The sequence below is a fragment of the Mustela lutreola genome, chromosome 7, assembly GCF_030435805.1.
Source record: "Mustela lutreola isolate mMusLut2 chromosome 7, mMusLut2.pri, whole genome shotgun sequence".
Lineage (NCBI taxonomy): Eukaryota > Metazoa > Chordata > Mammalia > Carnivora > Mustelidae > Mustela > Mustela lutreola.
Window position 1 is genome coordinate 13,876,829 of NC_081296.1, and position 26,768 is coordinate 13,903,596.

The window sequence follows — 26,768 nt, forward strand, 5'->3', positions numbered from 1 at the left end:
ATGATCTCAGGGTCCTGGGATCGAGTCCCGAGTCGGGCTCTCTGCTCAGCAGGGAGCCTGCTTCCCTCTCTCTCTCTCTGCCTGCCTCTCTGTCTACTGTGATCTCTCTCTGTCAAATAAATAAGTTTAAAAAAAATCTTATATTAAAAAAAAAAAAGAAATAAAGAAACAGAGGCTGTGTTCCTTAGGCTGGTTTTTCTCTTTATAGTGTCTCCTGAGGAAACAACACCTTGAGGTCCCTCTCTCGTACACAGGGAGTGTGGTGACCATTGCTAGGCAACACGTCATCATAAAAATTTCATTGGTAAAAGAAAGTCTGTTTGAGAAGCCATTCTTCGTCTGTGCTATAGCTTCAACTCTCCTTTATAAAAAATAATGGAAAAAATAATAGAAATCCACTCCCCTTATGTTCCCTGACATCCATGATGAAGACTGGATGTCAAAGGAATCAAGGGGAAAACTCTTGAAATCCAAACAATGACAATAAGTAAATTAGAAAATTAGAAAGTATAAAAAGAAAAATGTCATTTATGATATTTTTAGTCAGCTTGGGTTGCTCTAGCAAAATACCATAGGCTGAGTGGCTTAAACTACAGGCATATATTTTCACAATACATAGGCTGGCAGTCCAAGATCAAGGTGTTGGCAGATTCCATTCCTGGTGAGGAACCTCTTTCTCCTTTGCAAATGGCCATCTGCTGCTGTGGTTTCATTTGATAGAGAGAGTGAGTGAGTTCTGGTCTCTCTTCTTCTTCTCATAAGGACACTAATCCCATTATGGGTGGGGGCTCTGCCTTCATGACCTTATCTCCAACTAATTACCTCCCAAAGGCCCCATCTCCAAATACCATCATATTGGGAGTTAGGACTTCAACATAGGAATTTTAGGGGGACACCAACATTCAATCTAACAAATATCAACCCAAATATTCAAATAATGCTCATGAAAGTTTTGCAGTGACATGGGGCACTTGGGTGGCTCAGTTGTTTAAGCATCCAGCTCTTGGTTTCAGCTCAGATCATGATTTCATGGGTTATGGGATTGAGTCCCACATCAGCCTCCACACTCAGCAGGGAGTACACCTCTGTCCCTCCCCGACTTGTTCTCTCTCTCTCTCTCTCTCTCATAGAAATAAACCTTTTAAAAAATTTTTGCAGTGACACATTGGCACATTATAAAGAGAATAAAATATCTGACGGTGACTGAACACTATCATTACCATTACTGTTTTTAAGAACTACCTAAACATTGGAGTGACAGTAATCTAAAACAGAACCAAAATATCACGTTTCCTTAGGAGATTAGAAGTTTGGATGTGATAGACAGAATTCTAAGATGACCCCCCAAGATGCCCACTGTCTGGAGTGTGCACCCTGCATAAACCCCTCCCCATGAGGCAGGACCTGTAAATATAATGGGATATAACTCCTATGGTTATGTTCTATTATATGGCAAGAGGAATTTTCTCAAATATAATTAAGATCCCTATTCGGTATTAATCAAAAAGAAGATTATTCTGGTGGAACTGACCTGATCTTATCAAGTAAGCTCTTGAAGGGGATGTGAAGGTGGGAGATTAAGGGAGTCAGAGAGCTCCTGCTACCCTGGGAGAAAGCAGATATCCATGCTATGAACTGTCTGAGGGGACCATGGGGCAAAGAATTCTAAGTGGCTTCTAGGAACTGCGAGAGATGTCCTCAACTAACATTTAGCAAGAAAAGAGGGAGCTTAATACTCTAGCTGCAAAGAACTGAATTCAGCCAACAACCTGAATGAGCTTGAAAGAAGACCCCAAACTCCAGATGAGAACCAAAGCACAGCCAACACCTTGATATTTGCCTTATGAAACACTGAGCCAGAGAGTCCAGCCAAGCTGTGCCCAAATTCTTGACCCACCAAAACTATGAGACAATAGTTTATGTTCTTTTAGCTAAGGTTGTGGCAATTTGTTATGTAGCAATTGAAGACCAATGCAATGGGTGACAGTCATCTGCTTTTCTGTTTTCTATTTTTTTTTTTTTTTTTTTTTTTTTTTTTTTTAAAGATTTTATTTATTTATTTGACAGAGAGAGATCACAAGTAGACAGAGAGGCAGGCAGAGAGAGAGAGAGAGGAGGAAGCAGGCTCCCTGCTGAGCAAAGAGCCCGATGTGGGGCTCGATCCCAGGACCCTGAGATCACGACCTGAGCCGAAGGCAGCGGCTTAACCCACTGAGCCACCCAGGCGCCCCCTGTTTTCTATTTTTAAAAATTGTTTACTTGTATCACTGGCAAACCAAGAGCAAAACTGAAGTCTTCATTTGGAATAAAGGATTATTAAAGAAAGTATACATTACTATTGACATTCTGAGCCAAGGGAGTTACCCCCAATTTCCTGGCCCTTGGCCCACATTCACAAACTTTCTTTCTGACCCTCACTAAGTCAGAAAGTCTCTTCATGACACTAAGTCAGAACATATTTTAAAAGAAATATACCTTATAAACAGACCTTACTCTAAGAATAAACAGAGAGTCAGACTTCAGTATCTTAAGGAAATAGCTAGGAAAGTATATGGGAATATATACAAATAAGTGTCTGTCACTGTCTGGCTTAGAGAGATAAAATTCATAACATGTATAAGGGTCTAGTGATATTTGTTGACATATGTTGCATTCATTCAATGGAATACTATGCACCCCTTTAAAATTATATAGCTCTAGGGTAAGCCTGGGCGGCTCAGTGGCTTAAGCTTCTGCCTTTGGCTCAGGTCATGATCAGATCCTGGAATTGAGCCCTGCATCAGGCTCTCTGCTCGTCAGGGAGCCTGCTTCCTTCTCTCTCTCTCTCTCTCTCTCTCTCTGCCTGCTTCTCTGTCTACTTATAATCTCTCTCTGTGTGTCAAATAAATAAATAACATATTTAACATTATATAGCTCTATGTTTATTAATGTTGTAAGACGTTAATAATATAGTATCATGTGTGAGGGGGAAAAAAAAGGTTACAAGACCTTATATATAGACAATATTACAGTTTAAGAAAAGGTAATGGATACAGACAGAGGCCTAGAGATGGAGACGATAAAAGGCTCTCTATAAGGATGTACACCACAGTGATAAGACAGTTATCTCTAGTGGTTAAGATATTTTCCTTTTTGTTCATTTGAACTTCCTAATTTGTTTCAGTGAAAACAGGTTAATTGTGCAATTTTTCAAATTCAGGCAAAAAAGTTAACTATTCAACAGATTAAAGACATAGAAGAGGCTTGCAGCAGTTCATTAAAAGAAAGACATTCATTTCTATTTAATAGTCAATAGCCTTCTGAATTTTCTCAAGTTTTATTAACTGGTTGCAATCTTCCTGTTTGTCCTCATGTTTACAGCAATGGTTATATCGACTGACTCTAAAAGAAGACTGGCCTTCAGAATACTGAAATAAATCTGTTTTTCTTAACATTAATGGCATATTTTCCGGATGCAAATTACAGGGGTCAGTACTCAATAATTGGTTGTTGTTGTTGTTGTTGTTGTTGTTCCAAAAGTACAAAAAGCACTGGGAATGCCATTTCCTTGATCCTTATTGATGCTTCCACTATGAAACTCCCATGAGAAAACATTCCTACTGAGAAAATGAACCCTTTCAATCATCTTCTCTTCGATTTAAACTGATGGGTAGATAATAACCTCACTCTTCAGGTTCAGCATCTTCTCTGTTCTCTGCCAAAGGAATCAGAACAAAAGATATTTAAAGTCATAGTAAAATCACTGACTATGTTATCCAACAAAATCTCTACTCTGTGAAGTAAACCCTTGGCTGGAAGTGCACATCTCCTCATGATCCAGGAGATAGAAAATTCTCTGCTGCGTAGAGGGTATGAGTGAGGGCTTTGTTACAAACTGGATACCCTAGAGCAATAGTTATCAAATATCCCCAGGGACCGTAGGAGATATTTGGCAATATCTGGAGACATTTTGATTATTATATATGGGGTATAGAATATGCTGTTGACATCTAGTACATAGAGGCTATGAATGCTGTGAAACACTCTACAGTACAAAGGACAACCTTCCACAATGAAATAATTTTCCCAGCCTAAAATGTCAACAGTGTCAAATTTGAGAAACCCTCATCTAGAGTATCAGAAACATACAAAACTGGTGATGCCAAGGACCTGAATGCAGTGGGAAGTCACTTCTCTTCCAAGGTAGAAACAGCAACAGCAAAAGTTACACCCAATTGCAGCCAATATGGAATAACCAGGAGTGGATTTACACTCCTGTCTTACATAACTAGAACTGCACAAACACATTCAAAAGAACATTTATCTGACATTGGATAACAGGTAACTAAGGACTGTAATCACCAAGAGAAAGAAACACATAAGGAGAGTCCTACAGTTGCTCTGGCTTACAGCCTAGAAGCATTTTCCAAGCTTCAGAATGGAAGTTGGAGCCCAAATAGAATCAAATGGTCTCCTTGAGTTGAGGGGACAGTGGTACATTCAGTGAGGTCAGGGCAACTGGAATTTGTGGGATGAAACAAAGAGGGTCTAGGGTCTTTGGCTGTGCACTGATCTACACGTGCTTGAGGGGAAAACTACTGAAGTCTAGGGAAAGGGACTACCAGAAAAGAGTTCAGAGAAATATTTCTAGGACTCACACGGGGCTAGATATAGTGTTTGTTTCCACCAGCCAGAATGGAAGGACCTCGAGACATGTCATGATGAGTAAAATGCTCAAAAGCAGATTAGCTTAGTAGTGGGGTCAAATTAGTCCTTGACTAAAGGACGATTTGACCAGTCCTAAAAACAAACAAACAAACAAACAAACAAACAAAAAACCTTAAAAGCAGACTCAAAAAGATCAATCCGAGAGTCCAAGTAATTCAACTGCATGCCAAAACAAAATCCAATACTATGTAAAAGAAAGCAACAAAATCAGCAAACAACGGCATAAAAATACACAATATCCAGCTTCTAATCAAAAATTGCCAGACAAGTGAAGAGCAAGAAAATATATCTATAACCACAAGAAAAATCAATCATTAGAAACAGACATATAAATCACAGAGATGATAGAAATAGGAGACAAGGACATTAGAACAGATTTTATAAGTATGTTTTATGTGTTTGAGAAGATAGAGGAAAGCATGGCATGATAAGGAAAGAAAAGGAAGACAAACTATTGAGAGTGATGATTTATTTCTTCATTCTGCCACTTATGGGCATGGTATTATGCTAGGCATTGGGGCTACAGAGATATTAAGTTTCAGCCCCTGCTCTCCTACAGTTCATTATCTAGCTGAAAAGGTAAGTGCAGGGGCGCCTGGGTGGCTCAGTGGGTTAAAGCCTCTGCCTTCAGCTCAGGTTGTGATCCCAGGGTCCTGGGATCAAGCCCCACATCGGGCTCTCTGCTCCACAGGGAGCCTGCTTCCTCCTCTCTCTCTGCCTGCCTCTCTGCCTACCTGTGATCTCTGTCTGTCAAATAAATAAATAAAATCTTTTTTTAAAAAAAAAGGGTAAATGCAGAAATGATGAAATATGATAGAATGTGATGAATGCCAGTGAGACTTGGCCAAAGTGCTAGAGGAACACAGAAAGACTGGGTTGGTGACCACCTATGGTAGAGATCAGGGGTACCATTAGGGTTCTTTATCATTAGGGCAAATAATAATAGTCAATTTCATGCAACAACAATAAAACTTACTGATACTTATTATATGCAAAAAAGTTGGAAGCTTAGTAATAAGATGGAGAAATAAAAACCTCTTGAAATTTGTATACCATTTTTTCCTTAAAACAAGAGGTAGTTATTATCATGGCTAGTAGATCACATTAATGTTCCTTAATTCTTTACTCCTCCCTGTATCCATTCCCTTTGACTTGTGACTTTGAAGTTCATACTGAAGAGGCAGAATATGATTTGCTTTGGCCAATGGAATATTAACAGATGTGACATGACCAAAAATTAAACATGTCTGCACATTTGGTTAAATTGTGTGTGCGCATGTGTGTGCTATCAGCATGAGAAGAACGGGGCACCTAGGTGGCTCAGTCACTAAGCGTGCCTTTGGCTCAGGTCATGATCCCAGGGTCCTGGGATCGAGCCCCCTATCGGGCTCCCTGCTCAGCTGGAACCCTGCTTCTCCCTCTCCCACTCCCCCTGCTTGTGTTCCCTTTCTTGCTGTCTCTCTCTCTGTCTAATGAACAAATAAAATCTTCAAAAAAAAAAAAAAATGAGAAGAAGAGGCTTATAACCAGGAAGAAGATGAGAGACAGGTGGGAAAAGATCTACCTCAGCTAGCCCACAGACCCGCAGTAAGAAACAAAGTCACCAACCTGAGCCCAGTCTGGATCTGCTAAACCCCAGCTGGCCCTCCAATGTGTCTTATTCTTGTGTCCCACTGATACTTACACTTGTTAGGTAGCAGTACTTCACAGATATGCACTCCAAAATGAAGGGGCAGAGGTTAAATAGCTCCGCTAGAGTGACACTCCTAGAACAATAGAACCAATATTTGAACTTACAACTGCCTGACTCCAGAGCCAGCATTTTTACACATTTACTACTTCCCAAAGCCTCATGCCTGAGAATTTGCCCTAAGGCAATAATAGTCCCTTAAAAGACTATATACGCATATATATTTACTACAGTTTTTCTTAGGATAAAAGAAAATTGAAAATGACTTAAAGTCCTCATAGGGAGAAAAACAGTTAAGCAACTTGTATTATACCAACCTAAAGAAGTGGCGTGTACTTAGGAAATGACAATCATGAAGAGTATGCGATGTAGACAGAGGTTTGTTTTCTAATGATAATCTTAAAAGCTAGAATGTAAGTATTTCGTAGGTCAACTAAAAGTGCACCTGTATAGATATGCAGATATGTGTGTATACATATGTGCAAAAGGAAAAGGGCAAAAAAGCAACTTATTAAATAAAATCGATTTCATAGAGCTGTGGGATAAAAAGTGGTGTATTTTAGTCTTTAGATTTTCCATTAGAGTTGTTATAATGAAAACAGCGATTAAACTGACACGCACACAGCTCTAGTGTCACACCTAAATCCACTCAGAGTGTTCACACAGCCACCCACCATCCATCCACAACAAGCCTCCAGAGCATTTAGGAGGCATTTTTGGAAAGTATGTATAAGTACAGGATTTTTGTGCATCACCTTCTATAGCACTTTTTAAAAAATTTACATATATTGTATTATTTGCCCAGGGGTACACGTCTGTGATTCTTCAGTCTTACACAATTCACAGAGCTCACCATAGCACATACCCTCCCCAATGTCCATCACCCAGCCACCCTATCCTTCCCTCCCCCTCAGCAACCCTCAGTTTGTTTCCTGCGATTAAGAGTCTCTTATGGAGGGTGCCTGGGTGGCTCAGTGGGTTAAGCCTCTGCCTTTGGCTCGGGTCATGATCTCAGGGTCCTGGGATCGAGCCCCATGTCAGGCTCTCTGCTCAGTGGGGAGCCTGCTTCCCCCTCTCTCTCTGCCTGCCTCTCTGTCTACTTGTGATCTCTCTCAAATAAATGAATAAAATCTTAAAAAAAAAAAGAGTCTCTTATGGTTTATCTCCCTCCTGATCCCATCTTGTTTCATTTTTTTCCTCCCTCCCTTCCTTGCCTCTCAAATTCCTCATAACAGAGAGGTCATATGATAATTGTCTTTCTTTGATTGACTTATTTCACTTAGCCTAATACCCTCTAGTTCCATCCACATTGTTACAAATGGCAAGAATTAGTGGTTTTTTTGATGGCTGCATAAGATTCCATTGTGTATGTATGTGTGTGTGTGTGTGTGTGTACATACATACCACATCTTCTTTATCCACTCATCTGTTGATGGGCATCTAGGTTTTTTCCATAGTTTGGCTACTGTAGACATTGCTGCTATAAACATTAGAGTGCACATGCCCCTTCAGATCACTACAGTTGTTACTTTTCAGAAAAAACCCAGTAGTGCGAATGCTGGGTCTATTTTCAACTTTTTGAGGAATGTCCATACAGTTTTCCAGAGTGGCTGCTCCAGCTTGCATTCCCACCAACAGATTCAGCACTTTTTTTTTTCTTTTTTAAGAAATGTGCTCTTATTGTTTTTTGATGACTTGGGTTCATGCTTTTAATATATTTTGGCAATTATGAATTTTTTACCTAGCAACACACTTAAGGAAATTTTTTGGAGACAATTTTCTGATTATTGTTAAACTTCATAAATGGTTAGTTTTATTCCTTACTTATATGTCTGAAAGGACAATATGATGAAGCACATATATGAAAGGAATTATTGTAAACTATTTTAGATTGCTATTAACAACTTGCATCATCAAACCACAAAAAAAAAGTATATTGTTTATCTTAAACTCAAGTAAAGCTTCTAATAAACAAAAAAGATCTCTCTCACCAGTGCTGTTAGCAATGGCTTCAGAGAGCAACTATTACAAGCTCTAATGAGGGGCTGCCAAGGCTTCCTTGGCCTTAGCAGATGAACAGAAATGGACCCCAATTCCCAAAGGCCTTGCATTTGTCAACCAGAACGTATTTTTTTCATCAATAAATTCTTTCACATCAAAGCTGGAGCCCATTCATATCCTGGCTGTCAACCTGGTAAGAAAATGAGAGGATCTGGATATGACGAGGGAGTATTTGTCTCCTTCCTTCAACCTCTCAGGTATTCATAGTTCCTTGTATAGAGCATTTATTGGTGCCCCTGCTCTTTGCTGGGCACGTTTGGTATGTTATCCCAGTTAATCTCTGAATAATAGGTATCACCCCGTTTTCTAGATGGCAGTGCCAAGCCTTGGAGAAGTTGAGTGATTTGTACCAAGTGGCTTTGAGCAATAGTATTAAATTAATCAAGGAAACAAGTTGATACCAAGGTTGTTTTCCTCTTAAGCAATTACAACCTAATTCTCCAGTGACTACAACTAGAGTCCTTTGATGGTGGATTGGAGAAAACATGGTATTGGGGGTATATGGAAAGGACCATCTACTTTGGTCTAGGCCATTACTAGCTCCTCCCTGAGCCTTGGCTACAGAGGGTTCACTGCCTCCTTTCTTCCACCCTACTCTCCCTCTAATCCATCCTCTTCTCTCCAGCTGGAGATGTCTTCAAAGCACGTCTGATCACACCATGTTTGCTTACCAGTCTTGAGTGACTCCCCAAGACTTTCCATGGAACTTCAGAATACCTTGTCATGCTGTTCTGAGTCTTTTTATTTTGGGTCAATTATCTCTTTAGCATCATCTCCCCTGTTCTACAATCATCCAGAGCTACTTACAGATTCCTGAATATACCAACTCAGGCTTTCATGTCTGTGCCTGAATGTCCTCTTCTTTTTGTCCATATGTGTTATGGACTTGTTTGAATTCCTATGTTGAAGCCTTACTTCCCAATGTAATAGTATTTGAAGGTGTAAACTTTCAGAGATAGTTATGGTTAGATTAGGTCATGAGAATTGGATTCTCATAATGAGATTATCGCCCTTATAAGAAGAGACACCAAAGTGCTCCTGCTCTCTCTAGCTCTCCCACTCTATATCATCTCCCTCTCTCTCTTTCTTCCCCTTTCACCCCATATAAGGACAAAACAAGAAGGTGGCCATATACAAACTAGGAGGAGGGCTCTCACCAGGTTACAGAATCTGTCAGCATCCTGAACCTGGATTTTCCCTTCTCCAAAACTGTGAGAAATAAATATTTTCTTTGAACCACACGGTCTATAGTATTTTGTTACAGCAGCCTGAACAGACTGAGAAAACCTGGGAAAAATTTCTTTCTCAAAGGGACCCTGTTGATTATTCACCCCCAGGGAGGAGAAGAGAATTATCCCTCTCTGGGCAACTCTATACTGCAATATTGTATACTGTAAACTTTGGTTGTGTTGCCTTTCCCTGGCCAGAACATTATGTTCACATGCCTATTTCCTCTTCTGCATTGTGACCTTCTTGAGGACAAGGACTTTTTCATTGGATTCATCGTTGTGTTCTCAGCAATGACACATGCACAATACAGAGTAGGAACTCAATAAATGCATGTCAACCAGAACTAAATTTAAAATAGCCACCATTCAGGGGCGCCTGGGTGGCTCAGTGGGTTAAGCCACTGCCTTCAGCTCAGGTCATGATCTCAGGGTCCTGGGATCGAGTCCCACATCGGGCTCTCTGCTCTGCAGAAAGCCTGCTTCCTCCTCCTCCTCTCTCTCTCTGCCTGCCTCTCTGCCTACTTGTGATCTTTCTCTGTCAAATAAATAAATTCTTAAAAAAAATAAAATAAAATAGCCACCATTCAAAGAGGAAAAGGGGGACTAACCATTCACTGAGGCCCTCTAAATGGCAACCACTGGGTTAGGCTTGTTACCATGTTATTAATTCTTATGTCTCATTTAATCCTCACAATAACTGTGTAAGGTGGGTGTGATCATCCCCATGCAGATGGTAACAAGGACATTCCAGGAGCTATAGTGACTCTACTACAGTCATGGAGTCACTAAGCAGTATAGTCAGGATTCACTCTTATGTGCTCCAAAGCCAGCACTCTGGCCTTCTCCAGCTGCCTTCCATTCAGAGGGGATGCATATCCCTGCATCTGGAAAGACATGGCTTATCCAGACATTCTTCCCTTCAGGAGTAGAGCCCTCACCCAGCCATCCTGACTTCCATTCTACATCTGGCCCATGATGTCAACTTCTGTAGGTGCCATCACAATAGGGAACCTTTGCATTTGGCTTCTTGGCAGGAACCAGGGCGAGTGAGAGCTCAACAGGTACTTTGTGGGGTTCTCATGATGAGAAGGGAACTGAACAGAAGACATTGGGCCACAGGCTGGCCTTCCATGAGCAAGGTGGATTCATCAGGGTGGAAACATCTTGACGCACTGAAGGCACTAGGTGGGGACTCTCTTAAGGTACTTATCAGCTCTCAGATGCAAACCAATGGAATATGCAATCTAGGTCTTTTCTTTCATGCTTCCCAAATTCTACCAACTTCTGCCCACTGTCCAATTCTAAAGCCACTTCCAAATTTGTAGATATTTGTTATAACAATACCCCACTTCCTGGTAGAAAAATCTCTATTAGTTTTCTAGGCCTGCCAAAGTGAATCACCACTAACCTGGTGGCTTAAAACAACAGAAATGTATTCTCTCATAGTTCTGAAGGGCAGAAGTCTGAAATCAAGATGTTGGCACAGTCATGCTCTTTCTCTGAAGGCTCTAGGGGAGGATCATTTATTGCCTCTTTTATCTCTGGTAGCTCCAGAGCTATGGCTTGTTTGTAGCAGCTTTAATTCCCTTTGCATTTTTGTGTCTCAAATCTCCCTTTTCTTTTCTTGTATAAGGACACCAGTCATTGGATTTAGGGCATACCCTAAAGCCAGATGATCTCATCCTAAGACCTTTAGTTGTATCGATAAAGATCATATTTCCAAGTAAGATCACATTTATAGATACTATGAGTTAAGATTTATATATATCTTTTTAGAGGATACTTCTCAACCCATTACTTGCCCTTTATTTCTTTTTTACTCAGAATTTAACTTTTGTTCATAAAAGAAAAGATACAAAATTCAAAACTAATTTTTCTTCCTGCATCTTAAAATAATCTTTGGTCTTGTTAATGGCTTGCATTGCTTTGGTGGAATCAAATCACTGCAACCAACTATCAATGATATATGAAATGAAAATCCTAAAAAAAAAAAGAAGAAAAGAAAGAAAGAAAATCCTTTACCCACTATAAGAGGAAGAAAAAGAACTGAAGCAGACTCAGAGGTGGTTATAAATGTCTGTCCACCAAAGAATCTGGCACATTTTTACTGAAAATATCCTTTATTATAAATGAACAGCATGATCACATCTGCAGACAGAGGATTTTTTTAAATTTTTTATTTTTTATAAACATATATTTTTATCCCCAGGGGTACAGGTCTGTGAATCACCAGGTTTACACACTTCACAGCACTCACCAAAGCACATACCCTCCCCAATGTCCATAATCCCACCCCCTTCTCCCAAACCCCCTCCCCCCAGCAACCCTCAGTTTGTTTTGTGAGATTAAGAGTCACTTATGGTTTGTCTCCCTCCCAATCCCATCTTGTTTCATTGATTTTTCTCCTACACACTTCAGCCCCCATGTTGCATCACCACTTCCTCATATCAGGGAGATCATATGATAGTTGTCTTTCTCTGCTTGACTTATTTCACTAAGCATGATACGCTCTAGTTCCATCCATGTTGTCGCAAATGGCAAGATTCAATTTCTTTTGATGGCTGCATAGTATTCCATTGTGTATATATACCACATCTTCTTGATCCATTCATCTGTTGAAGGACATCTAGGTTCTTTCCATAGTTTGGCTATTGTGGACAGGGCTGCTATAAACATTCAGGTGCATGTGCCCCTTTGAATCACTATGTTTGTATCTTGAGGGTAAATACCCAGTAGTGCAATTGCTGGGTCATAGGGCAGTTCTATTTTCAACATTTTGAGGAACCTCCATGCTGTTTTCCAGAGTGGCTGCACCAGCTTGCATTCCCACCAACAGTGTAGGAGGGTTCCCCTTTCGCCGCATCCTCGCCAGCATCTGTCATTTCCTGACTTGTTTATTTTAGCCATTCTGACTGGTGTGAGGTGATATCTCATTGTGGTTTTGATTTGTATTTCCCTGATGCCGAGTGATATGGAGCACTTTTTCATGTGTCTGTTGGCCATCTGGATGTCTTCTTTGCAGAAATGTCTGTTCATGTCCTCTGCCCATTTCTTGATTGGATTTTGTTCTTTGGGTGTTGAGTTTGCTAAGTTCTTTATAGATTCTGGACACTAGTCCTTTATCTGATATGTCGTTTGCAAATATCTTCTCCCATTCTGTCAGTTGTCTTTTGATTTTGTTAACTGTTTCCTTTGCTGTGCAAAAGCTTTTGATCTTGATGAAATCCCAATAGTTCATTTTTGCCCTTGCTTCCGTTGCCTTTGGCGTTGTTGCTGTGGCTGAGGTCGAAGAGGTTGCTGCCTGTGTTCTCCTCAAGGATTTTGATGGATTCCTTTCTCACATTGAGGTCCTTCATCCATGTTGAGTCTATATTTGTGTGTGGTGTAAGGAAATGGTCCAATTTCATTTTTCTGCATGTGGCTGTCCAATTTTCCCAGCACCATTTATTGAAGAGGCTGTCTTTTTTCCATTGGACATTCTTTCCTGCTTTGTCGAAGATTAGTTGACTGTAGAGTTGAGGGTCTATTTCTGGGCTCTCTATTCTGTTCCATTGATCTATGTGTCTGTTTTTGTGCCAGTACCATGCTGTCTTGATGATGACAGCTTTGTAATAGAGCTTGAAGTCCGGAATTGTGATGCCCAACGTTGGCTTTCTTTTTCAATATCCCTTTGGCTATTCGAGGTCTTTTCTGGTTCCATATAAATTTTAGAATTATTTGTTCCATTTCTTTGAAAAAGATGGATGGTACTTTGATAGGAATTGCATTAAATGTGTAGATTGCTTTAGGTAGCATAGACATTTTCACAATATTTATTCTTCCAATCCAGGAGCATGGAACATTTTTCCATTTCTTTGTGTCTTCCTCAATTTCTTTCATGAGTACTTTATAGTTTTCTGAGTATAGATTCTGTGTCTCTTTGGTTAGGTTTATTCCTAGGTATCTTATGGTTTTGGGTGCAATTGTAAATGGGATTGACTCCTTAATTTCCCTTTCTTCTGTCTTGCTGTTGGTGTAGAGAAATGCAACTGATTTCTGTGCATTGATTTTATATCCTGACACTTTACTGAATTCCTGTACAAGTTCTAGCAGTTTTGGAGTGGAGTCTTTTGGGTTTTCCACATATAGTATCATATCATCTGCGAAGAGTGATAATTTGACTTCTTCTTTGCCGATTTGGATGCCTTTAATTTCCTTTTGTTGTCTGATTGCTGAGGCTAGGACCTCTAGTACTATGTTGAATAGCAGTGGTGATAATGGACATCCCTGCCGTGTTCCTGACCTTAGCGGAAAAGCTTTCAGTTTTTCTCCATTGAGAATGATATTTGTGGTGGGTTTTTCATAGATGGCTTTGATGATATTGAGGTATGTTCCCTCTATCCCTACACTTTGAAGAGTTTTGATCAGGAAGGGATGCTGTACTTTGTCAAATGCTTTTTCAGCATCTATTGAGAGTATCATATGGTTCTTGTTCTTTCTTTTATTGATGTGTTGTATCACAGTGACTGATTTGCGGATGTTGAACCAACCTTGCAGCCCTGGAATAAATCCCACTTGGTCGTGGTGAATAATCCTTTTAATGTACTGTTGAATCCTATTGGCTAGTATTTTGTTGAGTATTTTCGCATCTGTGTTCATCAAGGATATTGGTCTATAGCTCTCTTTTTTGATGGGATCCTTGTCTGGTTTTGGGATCAAGGTGATGCTGGCCTCATATATGAGTTTGGAAGTTTTCCTTCCATTTCTATTTTTTGGAACAGTTTCAGGAGAATAGGAATTAGTTCTTCTTTAAATGTTTGGTAGAATTCCCCCGGGAAGCCGTCTAGCCCTGGGCTTTTGTTTGTTTGGAGATTTTTAATGACTGTTTCAATCTCCTTACTGGTTATGGGTCTGTTCAGGCTTTCTATTTCGTCCTGGTTTAGTTGTGGTAATTTATATGTTTCTAGGAATGCATCCATTTCTTCCAGATTGTCAAATTTGTTGGCGTAGAGTTGCTCATAGTATGTTCTTATAATAGTTTGTATTTCTTTGGTATTAGTTGTGATCTCTCCTCCTTCATTCATGATTTTATTTATTTGGGCCCTTTCTCTTTTCTTTTTGATAAATCTGGTCAGGGGTTTATCAATTTTATTAATTCTTTCAAAGAACCAGCTCCTAGTTTTGTTGATTTGCTCTATTGTCTTTTTGGTTTCTATTTCATTGATTTCTGCTCTGATCTTTATGATTTCTCTTCTCCTGCTGGGCTTAGGGTTTCTTTCTTGTTCTTTCTCCAGCTCCTTTAGGTGTAGGGTTAGATTGTGTACCTGAGACCTTTCTTGTTTCTTGAGAAAGGCTTGTACCGCTATATATTTTCCTCTCAGGACTGCCTTTGTTGTGTCCCACAGATTTTGAACCGTTGTATTTTCATTATCATTTGTTTCCATGATTTTTTTCAATTCTTCTTTAATTTCCCGGTTGACCCATTCATTCTTTAGAAGGATGCTGTTTAGTCTCCATGTATTTGGGTTCTTTCCAAACTTCCTTTTGTGGTTGAGTTCTAGCTTTAGAGCATTGTGGTCTGAAAATATGCAGGGAATGATCCCAATCTTTTGATACCGGTTGAGTCCTGATTTAGGACCGAGGATGTGATCTATTCTGGAGAGTGTTCCGTGTGCACTAGAGAAGAATGTGTATTCTGTTGCTTTGGGATGAAATGTTCTGAATATATCTGTGATGTCCATCTGGTCCAGTGTGTCGTTTAAGGCCTTTATTTCCTTGCTGATCTTTTGCTTGGATGATCTGTCCATTTCAGTGAGGGGAGTGTTAAAGTCCCCTACTATTGTATTATTGTTGATGTGTTTCTTTGATTTTGTTATTAATTGGTTTATATAGTTGGCTGCTCCCACGTTGGGGGCATAGATATTTAAAATTGTTAAATCTTCTTGTTGGACAGACCCTTTGAGTATGATATAGTGTCCTTCCTCATCTCTTATTATAGTCTTTGGCTTAAAATCTAATTGATCTGATATAAGGATTGCCACTCCTGCTTTCTTCTGATGTCCATTAGCATGGTAAATTCTTTTCCACCACCTCACTTTAAATCTGGAGGTGTCTTTGGGCTTAAAATTAGTTTCTTGGAGGCAACATATAGATGGGTTTTGTTTTTTTATCCATTCTGATATCCTGTGTCTTTTGCCAGGTGCATTTAGCCCATTCACATTCAGGGTAACTATTGAGAGATATGAATTTAGTGCCATTGTATTGCCTGTAAGGTGACTGTTACTGTATATGGTCTCTGTTCCTTTCTGATCTACCACTTGTAGGCTCTCTCTTTGCTTAGAGGACCCCTTTCAAGATTTCCTGTAGAGCTGGTTTGGTGTTTGCAAATTCTTTCAATTATTGTTTGTCCTGGAAGCTTTTAATCTCTCCTTCTATTTTCAATGATAGCCTAGCTGGATATAGTATTCTTGGCTGCATGTTTTTCCTCGTTTAGTGCTCTGAAAATATCATGCCAGCTCTTTCTGGCCTGCCAGGTCTCTGTGGATAAGTCAGCTGCCAATCTAATATTTTTACCATTGTATGTTACAGACTTCTTTTCCCGGGCTGCTTTCAGGATTTTCTCTTTGTCACTGAGACTTGTAAATTTTACTATTAGGTGACAGGGTGTGGGCCTATTCTTATTGATTTTGAGGGGCGTTCTCTGAACCTCCTGAATTTTGATGCTCATTCCCTTTGCCATATTGGGGAAATTCTCCCCAATAATTCTCTCCAGTATACCTTCTGCTCCTCTCTCTCTTTCTTCTTCTTCTGGAATCCCAATTATTCTAATGTTGTTTCGTCTTATGGTGTCACTTATCTCTCGAATTCTCCCCTCATGGTCCAGTAGTTGTTTGTCCCTCTTTTGCTCAGCTTCTTTATTCTCTGTCATTTGGTCTTCTATATCACTAATTCTTTCTTCTGCCTCATTTATCCTAGCAGTGAGAGCCTCCATTTTTGATTGCACCTCATTAATAGCTTTTTTGATTTCAACTTGGTTAGATTTTAGTTCTTTTATTTCTCCAGAAAGGGCTTTTATATCTCTTGAGAGGGTTTCTCTAATATCTTCCACGCCTTTTTCGAGCCCAGCTAGAACCTTGAGAATTGTCATTCTGAACTCTAGATCTGACATATTACCAATGTCTGTATTGATTAGGTCCCTAGCCTTCGGTACTGCCTCTTGTTCTTTTATTTGTGTTGAATTTTTCCATCTTGTCATTTTGTCCAGATAAGAGTATATGAAGGAGCAAGTAAAATACTAAAAGGGTGGCAACAACCCCAGGAAAATATGCTTTAACCAAATTAGAAGAGATCCCAAATTGTGAGGGGGTAGAAAGGGGATGAAAAGAGGTTCAAAAAGGAAGAAAGAAAAAAAAAAGAAAAAAGAGAAAAAAAGAAAAAAAAAGAATTAAAAAAAGAAAACAAATAAGAAAAATATAAAAAAGAAAAAATATATATATTGGATAAACTAGTTAAAAAATGTTAAAAAAGAAAAAGGTAAAAGTTAAAAAAAAATTTACCAGAAGGCGAGAAAAAAAAAAAAAATGAAAAACAAAAAAATCAAATTAACTGCAAGACTAAAAAAAAATCACAGGGAAAAAGCCATGAGTTCCGTGCTTTGCTTTCTCCTCCTCTGGAATTCTGCTACTCTCCTTGGTATTGAAATAGCTCTCCTTGGTCAGTGAACTTGGTCTCAGCTGGATTTCTTGTTGATCTTCTGGGGGAGGGGCCTGTTGTAGTGATTCTCAAGAGTCTTTGCCCCAGGCGGAATTGCACTGCTCTTATCAGGGGCCCGGGTGAGTAATCTGTTGGGTTTGCTTTCAGGAGCTTTTGTTCCCTGAGCGCTTTCCGTAGAGTTCCAGAGGACGGGAATACAAATGGCGGCCTCCTGGTCTCCGGCCTGGAGGAGCCAAGAGCCCAGGGCCCCACTCCTCAGTGCGCCCTCAGAGAACAGCGCCCAGTTACTCCCGTCTGCCTGACCTCCGGCCGCGCTCCGAGCTCACCGAGCCTGCGACCGGTTCAAGGTAACACCGAGCTGTGAGCTTACTGTCGGCTCTGTCTCTGTAGCCGGCTTTCCCGTTCCAATACCCGCAAGCTCTGCGACACTCAGACACCCCCGATCCTTCTGTGACCCCACGTGGGCTTCGCCCCGGTTTAGCCTCTGGAGCAATATCCCTCAGCGGAACAGACTTTTAAAAGTCCTGATTTTGTGCGCGGTTGCTCCGCTGCTTGCCGGGAGCCGGCCCCTCCCCCCCCGTGGTCTATCTTCCCGTCGCTTTGGATTCACTTCTCTGCCCCGCTGAGCAGAGAGCCCAATGTGAGGCTCGATCCCAGGACCCTGAGATCATGACCCGAGCCGATGGCAGAGGCTTAACCCACTGAGCCACCCAGGCGCCCTCCTTATCATCTTTCATTTTATTTTTTTATACTATTTAAATTCAATTAACAGTATATTATTATTTTTAGGGGTAGAGTTGAGTGATTCTTCAGTTGTGTATAACACAAAGATGCTCATTTCAATCTCTTAATCATGGTTAGGTAGTAGGTAGATCTGAGTCAGAGAGATTCAAGTTTGGGTCTTCACTTTACCCCTCTTAGCTGTAGGTCTTTCAGCAAGTTGCTTAACATCACCAAGTATGTTTTCTCATTCATAAAATGGAGATGAAAATGATAACAAAATACACCCTTCCAAGTTCCTAGAGTCATTCTGAAGACAAAAGTGTGTGTGTGTGTGTGTATGTGTGTGTGTGTGTGTGTGTGTAGGCAGTACGCAAATATCTATGGCTGTTTTGAGAGTTTCTTACAGAGTCTTGGTTACTAAATTGAGTTTCTCAAGGTATGATAACCATGCATACAGTAGGTCGAATGTGGGAATTACTTAAAGCCCAGTGATGGCCCTTTCCTAAAGCCTGGTTAAATAAACTGTCATGTTAGGCATTGATAATTGGAAAAGAATTTAAAAGAATCAGCTAGCTGCCTGCCATCTTGTCTTTCCTAATCCTGTTTCAAGGCCTGTAAATGTCAGAGTAAATGCTGAATTCTAGCAGTACATACAAAATGTGCTCAAAAATGCCAGATAGCTCAAAACTTATATATACCTCCTATACTATTATTCTGTTTTCCACCATATAAATTGTGTTTCTTCTCTATGGAGCCTCCCTCTTTTCTTTTTATCATTATAGTTTTATTCACTCAACAAACATTTGCTGATCACTCCCAGTAGGCTGAGCCTCAGGCTAGCGCTGATGCTATAGGTCATGGAAGGCAGGAACTCTACCCTTGTGAGTATCATGATCTAGCAAAGAGAAAGATCTAAATAACCAAGTATACCATGAGATGTGTCATCACAGAGACAAGTAAAATTTCTATGGGTGGGAATGTGGGGGAAGAGTAACCCAGGCAGAGAGAACGGCAGAGGCTATTTACAGGGGTGGGAAAGGGAAGGTGTGATATAAGAGTAGATCATGTGCTGGAGCTGGTGGGTTGTAGAACATCAGATAGGAGAAGAAGATGAGACAGGTCCTAGAAAAGTAGCTAGGGCCCAACCTGGAGAGCTTTCATGTCAAAGGGAAGGGTTTAGATTTTATCCCTCAGCCAAAGGGAGTCCAGAGGATCATAAGCAGGACAGTGATCACACTGGTCATTCCCTAGCCCTCTGAAATATAAATTAAGGACATTCTTCCCATAGGAAATATGTTGGTGTGAATATCTTAGCTGGAGAAGTCTGTTTTTCCTTGTGGATTAAGAGAATGGGATCTCAGCAAATGGCTTGGCACCTGTATGATCCCTGCAACAATGCCCCAACACATGCCAAAATAAAAAAATGTCTGCCTGGCTTGATGCCTCTTAAAAACTCCTCCTAGAGAGAGGACTTTGGAGAGCAACTGTAACAAGGGATCTGAAGGGCATCCAGCAAAGGCAACAAGAAGATGCCATGAGAAGCACTGGGGAAGATGGGAAAGAGTGATGGGAAACAAGCAGAGAGATGTTCCAAAAATGGCTGGGCTCTCCATTGGTGCCCATGAACAAGGAGGTTGAGTGAAAATCAATAACTCATTCCCTGATGGCACAGGGCATAATTCACAAAAGTATCAGAAAGTCGAGATAAGAAACAACCATATTGTAGAACCATACAGGAACTTCTGCCAGAAAACATACTTACAGATAACTTTAGCAACGAACAGTAAATTAAAATGAAGTAGCTTATTTTATGTCTTCCATTGTCTCTGACCTCAGTTGAAATACTACTGAAGGACACCAAGAGTCAAAGTGATAAAAGAATAGATTGGTAGATATGACAACCTAAAAGGTAATTCTCCCATTCATCAAAAACCTAGGTACAAAATTAAAAAGCAAATCCAGAGGAGAATTTTTATGCACAAAGCTGTCTTTAATCATTTTATTTATTCTGATGAAAGACTGGGGACAACCTACTAATCCAACAATCAACTTCTAAAAAAGAGTTATGAGGACCCGTAAATGTAGAAAGTGCTCACAAGTGCATCTAGCGAAGTAATAAAAACAGACCATGGCATTTTGAACATATATTATGATTTTATCTATGGAGTAATAAAAATGCTTGTATAAAAAAATCTAAAGAAAATTTTTAAACATTAGTTACTCCATATTCCCTTGGGTAAATGTCATCAACCAAAGCCAACGGCAATGTTTCCAGACATGAAGGTTCAGTGTTAACTGTCAAATCCACCAATCAGGGCTTCTTTCATCTTGCTTTTGGAGTCTGATCACTCTGCTTGGTTTGGTGAAAGCCATCTATGAAAAATAAGGATGTCCTTAGACATTGTGACATGAATCTTTTTCCTCTTGGGGGCCAATAATAGATGTAGTTACTTGAGCTCCTAAGAATTCCAGAACAACGGAGACTCTGGAAGCGCTGGTACCTGCAGTGGCCCTCACCTTCTGTTCTGTGAAGGCAAAGTTGAGTAACTGTGTATATAGAGAACGCACAGCAAAAGCTTTCAAGCAAAGGGCTTTCCCTGAAGTTTCCTGGAGATAAAACCAAAAGCCCTTCAGCCCCTTGTCCCTATAAATACCTAGCACAGAACAGGTGCTCCACGAATGCTAGTTAAAGTGTCAGAAGTATAAACATATTATATGTTTAACCAGGCTCCTGGTATAAGATAAATAAATGCCACATGAAATCCAGAGTTTACTTCAAGGGTCAAAAAAGATAACACACTCTATTAGGCTATTTGTGTCCTTCCTGGATGAAAAAGTTGTCACTTTTGCAAATGAAGTGAACCCTTGGCTAACTCTTACACCATATACCCCAGCAGGTGTGGGAACCTAAAAAGAGTGTTTCCCTTTCTGAGTCAGAAACAACATCACACACACACAAGCTGGAGGAGGGGAGGGTGGGAATGGGTGAATGTGCAAAATGGCACCAGCCCTTGGGAACTCCCAAAACACATGGCAAATCTGCCCTAAAACTCCATGTGTCCATGTGGAGCAGGGATGAACCGCATAACACCAAAAGGAAAGTGTAAAGAATGGAAGAACCAAGTTCCCAATGAAATTAGGTAGAAATATAAGTGGATACAAACCTCTAGGGCTTTCTGCCAAGGCCTTACTGTAAGAGCCTGCTTGTCACCTTCTTCTGGAAAAGATCCCTCTGGGAGCATCAGTACTGTTTACAACTAGGTCGCCTCCACCTAGGTGGCATTGCCACGGGCAGGGCGTATACATGGGAAGTTTTCAAAGGAGAACTACAAAACAACCCTGCCCTCAGGAAACTGCCAGTCTACCATGGCAGCTTGGGCCTACTGAGTGTGCAGAGACCTGAGTCCAAACCCTGGCCTGGCCCCTGGACAACCCTACAGCTTTAGGCAAGTGCCAATTAATTCCTACACCAGCCCTTAAGCTTTAAGTGTAAAGTGGAGGTGGTGCATTTGGGGATTCCTAGTCCTCTGACTGCTATGGCATGAATTAGAAAACTTCTTCCAGGATGCCTAAGAACCAGGAGGACAGTCCCCAAGCAGGCAGCCTCTCCACTCTGGCACTCAGGGAATGGAAAGCCCTGGGCACTGAGAGCTCTGGGAAACACAGAAAGGCTGTAGCTCCCATGTTGACCAAACCCAGAAGGTCATGGCTTGTGATTTATTTATCCTTCCCATATCCCCAGCATAGCTCTCTATTTGCTTAGGCAGGACGTATGAATCCAGTTCATAAAACTGGTTTGCAAGAAACATGACTTTATTTTGCTACAACTCAACTTACATCCTATTTGAAGCCCTGTTCTGTTGGAAGGCAGAAAATGTAATCTTAGTCAATCCTGGGTAAACTTAGCACTTTGGGTTTAAACTCAAACAGTGCAAGTTTTCCTCATCCTCTTTCTTTTCCCAAGAGTGGCATCATAATGCAGCAGCCTCATGCAGCATCACAGTATTGGTTCTGGATAAAAGGAAAGAGTTCATGTTCCCCAGCCCTTATTGCTAGGTGACATTTGTAGGGTAGTACTCCAAGATCCTTTCCTCTCTCCTCCCTGAGGTATCTAAGAGAGTGAGCTAGGTCTGCCCCCTCCACGGTTCCCTCTGTTGGAGATCCATCTACCGAGAACTCCCGTTTCACTCTGCCCCTCCCAGAGAAGGGCTACGGTGGCCTGTACTTCCTGTGAATGAAGCCGTCCATGAACCCTGGCGTGCAGTACTAAGAGCCCATTGCTTCATTCTAACCAGGAACAGTCTCTTACCTTGTCTTTCTCACTTACAAAGATGATCCTTGGATGTATAACTGCCAGACTTATGTGTCTGTCAACTATTTCTGAATGTAGGTGATAGACAAGGATGTCATGTATGAGCACCCTCAAAATCCTTATAGGACTCTGCTGACGTGTCTGTATTCCTCTCTGCTCCCTGGCCCATGGTGTCCCAGCCAGTGTCAGATGATGGAAATCCCATTGTGACGATGAGCCTGCCAGTGCCCACTCTCTTGGCTAACTCCCTTCTCAAGAACACAGGAAAATTCATATTCCTTCCATACACTCGAGAACTTTTGGGCTCTTCCTGACCTTGACAGCCCCCTTCTCTTTACTGCTCCCATTCCATGGTTGTGCAAGAATGCTCCTTCCTGGATTTCTCTCTACTCCTGAATCCCCCAATTCCTCTGAGAATCATGTATTTTCAGAAGACCACCTATAATAGTTTCCTGTGGCTGCTGTAACAAATTTCCATAAACTGGGTGGGTTACAAAAAATGTACTTAGTTCTGGAGGCTAGATATCTGAAATCAAGGTTTCAGCAGTGACACACTCTGATGGTGCTAGAGAAGGGTCCCTTCTCACCTTTCCTAGCTTCTGGTATTTGCCAGAAATTGTTATGTTCTTTGGCTTATAGATATACCACTCCAATCTCTGTCTTTGCCTTCATGTGAACTTCTCCTCTGTGTCCAAATGTCCTCTTCATATAGGAACACCAGTCACCCAACCCACTATGATCTCATTCAAACTTGATTTTATCTGTAAAGACCTTATTTCCAAATAAGGTCACATTCACAGGTACAGAGAAGATGGGGTGGGGGAGGTTTGTTAGGAATCTCAGCGTATCTTTTTGGGGGACACAACTGAACACACGAACACAGCCCCTTCCCAGATGGCATCCCCTGTCACTTTCTCCCTTCCTCTCCAACCCATTCTTCTTCTGTAACCCAAAAATATGTTGAGCTTTTTTTCAGGCGACCAAAATACTACTCTTGATAACTATTCTACTGAGTCTTCTTCTTCTAGCCATGGATGCCAGTTTTCTATTTGTTTGTTTCATTAAAATCCAGAAATTTGATGCCCTTTGTTTTCCAGCTTCTGAAGTGCCCCTTCCTTGGGACAACAGATGTCCTCTGTCCAGAGGCAGGAATGGGGGAGAGGGTTCTCCGGAAATGGGTATCAATGGAACCACATATTTTTTCAATATTGTTCTGACACACATATGTTTACTTCAGAATCTTTTTTGAGTCTTTCTTGATTTTCACTGGTTTTCTCAGCTTTCCATCACCATTAAGATCTTGTGCCTCTGAAAATCCCTATTAAAAGTGGAGATAGGGACACCTGGGTGGCTCAGTTAGTTAAGCGACTGCCTTCGGCTCAGGTCATGATCCTGGAGTCCTGGGATCGAGTCCCGCATCTGGCTCCCTGCTCCGCAGGGAGTCTGCTTCTCCCTCTGACCCTCCCCCTTCTCATGCTCTCTCTCTCATTCTCTCTCTCTCAAATAAATAAATAAAATCTTAAAATCAAATAAATAAAAGTGGAGATAAAGATGAGAGCCATGCCATATTTGCAGAACTGGCTCTCCTTGTAAAGGCCTTACCAGCTGTTCATGAGAAAACTGTAGTTAGCATAATTTTATCCAAAGATCTATCTTCAATCCAAAGACCTGGGACTTTGCCCCATGCCCTGGGAATTCGAATCCCACCCCCCACCCCAACTGGGACATACAGTGCCCTCTCCCTGCTCCACCATCACTATTTAAAAGCCCACTATTCAGTGGGCTTTAAAATCCTGATTGTCCCTTCAGATTTCGAGAAGACGATCTTGAGGCAATGGGTTCTGGACTGATCATTTTGGGACACTGGTGATGGGGGATGGAGGACTGAACCTGAATGGGAGGAGTGTGTGTAGGATAGAGAGAACTCCCCATGGAAGACAGCCAAGATATGGGGCAGCATAAAAATACTCCAGATACAGAGAAGTCCCTAGCAAAGTAGGAGCAGAGAGACCATAAAGAAGAGTGGAGTCCACACTGGACAAGTAGTCAGAATGCCTAGTTCCAGCCAGGCTCTTTCAAGTCATGTGAAGGTGCTCAGCCCCCCTGAGAAAAGAGGACCTCGGTGACGTCATACAGTGTGAGGCTGACCATTCAGAATTAACCTGGGGATGGGGGTAGAGGGAGCGGGCCCAGTGGGGGGCATAGCTCTGTATTAAATTGTTCAATTCTATATTAAGCTATTAATTTCCTGCTCGCTCCCTTCCTGTTTCAAATGAGCCTTTTATTAAGTCCCTGGTGGGAAGTAGAAAGCAGGTTAAATCCAGTGTAGACATAATCTGGTTTTAATGTCATTTTTTCCACATATAGTCCATTGATTACCAGGCAATTTTGTCCCAAAGCCACTGTGACCATCAAGCCCTGGTGGCTTCAGGCATCACTATTCAGGAACCCCTGTGATGTCCCCGGAGTTAGTCATATTCTGATGACAAGGACACTTTGGAATGCAGTGGCATTGTCTATGCCCTTGAATGCCAGCCTGAATGCCCGTTACCTCCAGCAGTTCGTGTTGATGCTGGGAGACAGTCCAGGCACTCTACCAGACAATGACAGGTTGCTTCTTACCTATACAGCCCTTCTGCCAGCAAAGTAGATGAAGTAGCTTCAGTCAAAGGGAGAGAAAGTTACATTCCTTTGGGAAGCTCATTACAAATACAGTTCCAGGGTGAAGAAAGGAGTTATGCTTGCTGTTAATCTTTAGAAACAGGAAAAAAAAAAAATAGATGGGATATAAGGTTGCGGTTTCCACTTAGTGGTTTTTTAAAAATCTGTCAGATTTAATTAAATCATCACAAGTGCCTTTTAAAGGGCTCTGTGCTGTTGTCCTGCATGGATGGAGGAACCTGATCCAAAAGGCAGTCAGGACTTTGGTGGCACGCCAACTTCTGTCCTTTCCCAGGCAAAAAGCACAAGTCAGCCCAGTAGCGTTCCTCATTATGTGGACCCAGAAGGCCATCAAGTGCAGAGCTGGCATCAGGTCCTGAGGCCCAGCACAGAGCAGGAACTTTGTCAGAAATGCCGATACCCACATCTTTCTGCCCTGAACTGACCTAGACTTCCTCGGTAGTGCTATCTCTCTGTTATAGCTACAGAGGTCCTAAGCTGCACTTTCCCCACAGCACCAGAGACACAATAAACAGGGCTTAACTTACGTTCTCTTGTTCAAAGGACATCCATTAAATGAGAAACCTCTATTGGTAAAAATATTACAATATGGGTTATTACATATGAAATAATACAGGTCAAAATGAGGATGGAAAATATTTAAAGACAGAAACTGTTCTAAACATTTTACATATTTCCAAAATATAAGAGAAATCAAAAACTAAGTGCAAAACAGTGTGTGTGTTACTCAGTCTTGCTATTCACCAGATACCCCTGGTTCTCCCTGTTCTGAGGACACAGTTGGCTGGACATCCTGGCTCCACTGTAATTGGGAGGTACTGCATGACTCAGTCCGGCCAATGAGTTTTGAACAAAAGTGATGCATGTCATTTGCAGGCTAGAGCACTTAATTGCCCATGCAAAACCTTCCAGTTCTCTTTCCCCCTGGCACAGTGACTGGCGACTTTGGGGACCAGAGCCTCCTACCAACCCATAATGGGTATGTAGCAAATAAACGTGGAAATAAACCACGTTTATTTTTTATTTTGAGCCACTACTATGTGGGTTGTGGCTAGAGCAGCCTCTTCTATCTGATGAAACACATATTCATAGGTTATTTCTGAAGAAATGAACAAAAATTTTTGCAACAGAAAGAGAAGTAGAAACAGGAGTGGGAGGGGTTTTACACTTTTGTAGGTTGTAATATTGTTTTGTTCAGCAAGCCCATGTATGAATGCCCTTCCCCCTCCTCCACCCTGGAATGGAAACAAAAGAATGAATGAAACATAGAGAGCAGGCACTGTCCTGGGCATCACCCTAGCTAACTGGGAGACAATGTTTGAAGCCACGCTATTTTCCCAGCCAAGCTCTGCTAGGCTGAACTTCCCGAATCTTCTCTGGTCATCTACATCTTGCTTAAATGGGCCCTCCTCATAACAGACAGTGCTTCTCTTCTACTCAGAGCCAGGAAGGCAGAGGGAGCAGAGCCAGAATCTCTCTGGCATGTCAGAAAGGCCTAAACAAGGCTTGCCATTACCCTCACTGGGCAGCTGGTGTGGAGAGAGCTTGGGAAATGCTGGTAGGAGGCTGCAAGCCTCTCAGCTCCCTGTGTGGACATCAGAGCTGCAGCTGGGCCACTAAAGGGGCCACCTCCCGGCTACTGGATGTAAGCCTGAAGCAGGCTGTGTCCTGA